The sequence below is a fragment of the Podarcis raffonei genome, chromosome 5 (genome assembly GCF_027172205.1).
Source record: "Podarcis raffonei isolate rPodRaf1 chromosome 5, rPodRaf1.pri, whole genome shotgun sequence".
Classification (NCBI taxonomy): Eukaryota; Metazoa; Chordata; class Lepidosauria; order Squamata; family Lacertidae; genus Podarcis; species Podarcis raffonei.
Window position 1 is genome coordinate 86,260,518 of NC_070606.1, and position 6,000 is coordinate 86,266,517.

The window sequence follows — 6,000 nt, forward strand, 5'->3', positions numbered from 1 at the left end:
CCCATTGCAACTTATGCACTTAAACTCAGCTGCAAGCCAAATAATAATGTCTCTGACCAGAATGCCCGTTTGAGAATATCACGATTGCAGGCCAAATAATAGCTTGGTGTATTGCAGTCCACCAGGCGTTACACCTACCTGGCAAATGAGGAAGGAGGAGAGTTAAAATACTCTATTGACCTCTGCAGGGAAGGGAACAGATTGTGCTCTATCGTTGCAAGTTCCTTGGAGCAAGGGCCCATTTTGCTTTCCTTCTGTGCCATTCCACGAGGAACCTGAGGCTTTCTAGATGTTGCCGAACTACAACTCCCATCATCCCCGGCCATTGGCCATGCTTGCTTGAGCTGGTAGCAGTTGTAGTTAAGCAACATCTGTAGGGCCAAAGGTCCAGGGGCAAACGAAGGTGTTGTGACACCCAGGGTGGGCATCGCTACATAGGGCGCATGTGCGGCGGCGCTACGTGCGATGCATGCACTGTACGAGGTGACGCTGCACATGCGCTGTACTTAGCGGTTTGCCGACGGCAGCACTCCAGTGCCCTACGGATGGTGCCAGGATCCTCTGCTCGCGGCTGTAGTGGCGACGAAGGGATCCCAGTGTCCGTACGGTGCTGGAGCGGCGCCGGCAGCAAATCGCTAAGTACAGTGCATGTGCGGCATCACTACATACAGTGCATGCATGTGACGCTGCACATGCGCTGTACATAGCAGTTTGCCACCGGCGCCGGGATCCTCTGCTTGCAGCTGCAGCCACGAACAGAGGATCCTCCACATGCGGCTGTAGCGGCACAATGGCTGCTTGTGCCACTGCAAGCCCCCGCAGGGTGCCTTCTTGTCACCCCCCCAGACATGGCACCCGGGGCGCACTGCCCTCCCACCCCTGTTGTGACACCACTGCAAAGGTCCCCTAGACCTGTAATATATGAAGAAGACATTGTACTAATAAGCACAATCTCAGGGGGAGGCATGCGGACCATACACAGCTTAACAACAAATGCACTCTTACTGCAAAACAGTGGAGAAAAGCATGGAGTGTCTCCATCTATCCTCCAGTTTCTTTCAGCAGAAGATGAGGGCACTCAGCACCTCTTAAGAAACCATCAGCACCTAATAGATGGGGAGGGTGCAATTACCCAGTACTGTCTCTGCAGAGTGAGCCTGCTCTTTTTTCCTTCTCTTTTCTTAAATACAGCTAGCCCCAAACTCATTTCACCAGAGGTCAAATTCACATATGTGACCCAGGTGCCCTTTGCTGCTCTCTGGTGATAACATCTAACATAACATAAGTTGAACTCCTGATCCCTCGGCTGTCCGTGAGTCATCTAACAGTTGCAGGAAAGCTCCATAAATAATACAAATGCATAAAGCTTCATGAGATGGATGACAATGGTAATTAAAATGGTCTTGCCACTGGTGGACACCATTAGCCCAGCAACAGCTGTAGGTAAATTGTTAACTGTAGTCAACGTATTAGAGTTTGTCAAATATATTCCTTGTGGCACTAATACATTCTGGAGATTAAGTAGTACCAAATGAGGGTTAATAATCGGGAACATGCTTCAGTCGGTGTTAGTTACGACTTTTCTTCTTCATATTTTGTTCCTGAGGCCTCTCCTACTTTCTTTAAAAATTCACTCTTCTGTATTAAAAGACAAAAACACTTGGAATCCAGCTTCTTCAGCTTACAAATGTAAATTGTAATTTTCAGGTGTGACATACCCCTATTCATCTCTTGAGGCAAAATGCAAAGTGCTGTCCTGCCCTGCTCTCCTGCTGCCGCTGGCGCCACCATACCTGCTGCCGCCAACGCTGCTCTCCACTTGTCCTGCTGCCTGTTGCTGCTGGTGGAGGAGTGGTGGCCAAAATCAATTTTGGCCAACATCAGTGCCACCTTGGGGGCTTCTGCCACCTGAGGCAGGCGCCTCAGTCTGCCTAATGGCTGAAGCGGCTTGGGTACGTCCTTAGAATAAGCTGAGAAGCATTCATTAGAGTGGGTAAGAAGTGCTGGATTTCAGAAGCGGAGACCAGGGACCAAATCATCAATAGGGTTTATTAAGTTTTGGGCGAAAGGAGAGTAAGGGGGAACATGATAGAGGAGAAAGTGGTTAGAGAGAACTCCCCCACACCGCCAGTAATAGAACCTGCGGCCATCTAAGAAAGTGGAGTATTGGAAGGTTCAGAACAGTTATAAGTATTTTGTCACATAGCATTGAGTCAAATTAGAGACTCTGCTACCAGAAGATGGACAACAGCTTGTGGCTCTAAAAGGAGGTTAGAGTAATGATGATGATGATGATGATGTCTTTATCTTGGCTGAACCACAAAGTTCCTTGAGTGGCCTTGCGCAAATCCTTGTCTTACAGCCTCACCAGCCACAGAGGATTGTGGCAATTCTCTAACTCATTGTCTTCAGCCATCAATATGCATATCAGAGGCAGGATATAGATAAAGCGTCTTAAACTATACCCAGCGCTTAATCTCGGTACAATCCTAACAAAACAAAAGATGGACCCAACTTTTTACAAACCCGTTCTTGCTCCACTGGAGCCAAAATTATTATTATTATTATTATTATTATTATTATTATTATTATTATTATTTATTTATTTATTTATACCCCGCCCATCTGGCTGGGCCTCCCCAGCCACTCTGGGCGGCTTCCATAGAAACCAAAAATACACTAAAATTTCACATGTTAAAAACTTCCCTGAACAGGGCTGCCTTAAGATGTTTATCACTTTGACATTTGCTGGAAGGGCGTTCCACAGGGCGGGTGCCACTACCGAGAAGGCCCTCTGCCTGGTTCCCTGTAGCTTTGCTTCTCGCAATGAGGGAACCGCCAGAAGGCCCTCAGCATTAACTGCTTGCTTCAACAACCAGCTGTTATTTTGAAAACAATAGTGCTTTGCTTTTTATTATTTTCAACAGCATTCTTTTCAGATGCATTTTTTTTCATATTTATTTTCTGCTTCAAAGGCTAAATTCCAGCCTTACATATTGTTCATCACTGGAAAAACACACTCAATAGTTGTGATGTGGTTGAAATTGTGTCCATGGTTCATTTAGCATGATCACTATTTTTTCAGATGAAATAAGTGGTCATAATTAATTACATATCCTTTAGTGCCATGGCATTATTTACTCTCCTAAATCCATTGAGGCTACTTTGAAGCCACACATTTCACTGTCGCATTGGGAAGTATAAACAGGATGAGATGGGAGGGGTCTGCTGGCTTTCTTTGAAGAATAATTCATGTCTAAGGTCCTTTACATGCTTTTGACATAATTTGATGTTATTTTGGCACTCAGATACCAGTCACATTTAGAAACATAGGAAACTGCCTTATGCTGAGTCAGGTCATTGGTCCATCTAGCTTGGTATTGTCCACACTGACTGGCAGCAGCTCTCCAGGATTTCAGATTGGAAGTATTTTCCTGCCCCACCTGGGGTTGTTCCTGGGACCTTCCATATGTAAAGCAGATGCTCTACCACCAAGCTATGGTCCTTCATGTTATAGAATCATAGAACTGGAAGGGACTCCAAGGGTCATCTAGCCCAACCCCCTGCAATGCAGGAATCTCAGGTAAAGCATCCATGACAGATGGCCACCCAGCCTCTGCTTAAAAACCTCCAAGGAAGGAGAGTCCACAACCTCTCAAGTGAGACCGTTCCACTGGCAAACAGCTCTTACTGTCAGAAAGTTCTTCCTGATTTGATCCAGAATCTCCTTTCTTGTAACTTGAAGCCATTGGTTTGTGTCCTACCCTCCAGAGCAGGAGGAAACAATCTTGCCCGTCTTCCATGAGATAGCCCTTGAGATAGTTGAAGATGGTTATCATATCTCCTCTGTTCCCTCTTGCTAAACAAGCTCAGCTCCCTCAACCATTCCTCATAAGGCTTGGTTTCCAGACCCTTGATCACCTTGGTTGCCCTTCTGTGCACACTTTCCAGCTTGTCAACACCCTTATTAAATTGTGGCACCCAGAACTGGGCACAGCACTCTAGCTGTGGTCTTACCAAGGCAGACTAGAGTGGTACTATTACTTCCCTTGACCTGGACTTCTGTTGATGCAGCCTAGAATAGCAGACTTACGGAACAGACTGATGATTAAGTCAGTGCTACAAGATTTCAGTGGAAGTGACTCCCACAAAGGCTTGACCTCCCCATGACCAATAGCTGAAAATTCATTTCAGGTCATTGGTAAACAGTGGTTCATTACTGAATCTAATACAAATTCTCACATTTCCCTCCCCGCCCTCAAAACACACTCCTTTTAGTCAGTATGGTGTTAGTGTTAGAATTTGAACAAAGAGGCCCTGTTGAACATGAAGCTTGCTGGATGACAGAGCTGGCCCAGGGTATTTTTTCCTGCCTGAGGCAAAGGACAGAATGGCAACCACCTCCTCCACATTCCATGAACAGCAGCCAAAGTCAACAGGTTGACTTTGACAGGACAGCATCCTCCACTGTACCTGATGGCAGCAGGATAGCTGTCTTCCAACAGTGGAAGACAGTGCTGAACCACAATACCTGCTACCTGAGGTGCTTGCCTCATAATGTCTAATGGCAGGGCCAGCCCTACTGGGTGACATTAGAATCTTCAGCTTACCTTAACTCATGGGTTGGTGCTAAGCATGAAGAATGAGGAAGCCTGACATGCAGTCTTCTTGGGGGAATAGTGGGGTTTCATTTTGATAAACATGAATTGGTTTTAAAAGGGAGGGGAGGGCTGAATATTAGCAAACTGGCTATTCAGTGGATCAAACCAGACCCCACTGGGCTACCATCTGATGGGCTGCAGTGGGACAGAAAATTGATTCCGTACTGCAAAGGAGAGGTCCCATCAATTGTGCACGGTAATCAAAATTGTAAGGGTAATCAAAATGCTTTTATTTTTGAAAGCAACTGGGATCTTATAAAACTATTGTCCCCTATGTAGTCATTGATACCAATGGAACAGCTTACTTGCAAATAACTTTAATCCCTTTATTTTCAAATAGTCTTACTACAGCAAGATTTGGGCTCAAAGCTATCATTGTAATTTGTGGGGGTAGGGTGGGGATGTGTGTGAGGATATATATTGCATATATTCTATGCAACAGAAGCCTGCCAAGCTGGAATGTTAGTCAAGGAGAAATAGGGGATAATGTTTTCATAAATATAAATAAATAAATAAATCTTTCCCTGGTTGCTATATAAAATTCAGTTTTATTAGTCTGAATCTTCTGGGAAGGATCTATTTTAATAAGGCATAAAAGAACTGTCTAGTAGTTGACTCTTGGCATTTGCTTGATACTTAATGTAATCTGTAATTACTCTAGTTGTTTCAGTGTTGGCTAGCATGCTGAGGTCATTGGCAAGCTATACTATGTAGTACTTGACGTACAAGAACATCCTTACATTGATTAATGTTTAGGCTTTACCGAAGTGTTTTGATTTTGTCCTTGAAGTATGTCTTAAGAAATGCTCTCAGTGTGCATCCTTTCCTATCAAATACTGCACAGTACTTGGAAATCTGGAAACAGATTATGAACTATGAGTGCTCCCACAAGAAAATCAGGATGAATTGCTCTGTGTTGTAAAATTAGAAGAAATGCTCAATTAAGACCTCATATAATCTAACTGCACATAAGCTTTGTACAAGGAAATCAGGATGGATATACAATAGATAGGTCATCTGGAAGGGACTTCAGGTCTTGCTAGCAGTGTTAGTACATTAGAATTTACAAGACTTTAAAAAAAATCAGCAAAGTATACAGCAAATCTTTTCCCCTTTAATGTTTGAGAACATGAGGCCCATATCTTTCCATTTCATAAAATTAGGATATGGTTATTATTTAACCCAACTAAATCAGTGGTTCTCACTGTTCATTAATCAGGAGCAAAATGTATTGGGCTGATGCTCAGAACTTCCATAGTACCTCAAACACAATGGTGTTCATTCTAGTCAGTTTTCACATGTCCAAGAGTTAGTTGTCAAATGAACAAGTAATCAGAGA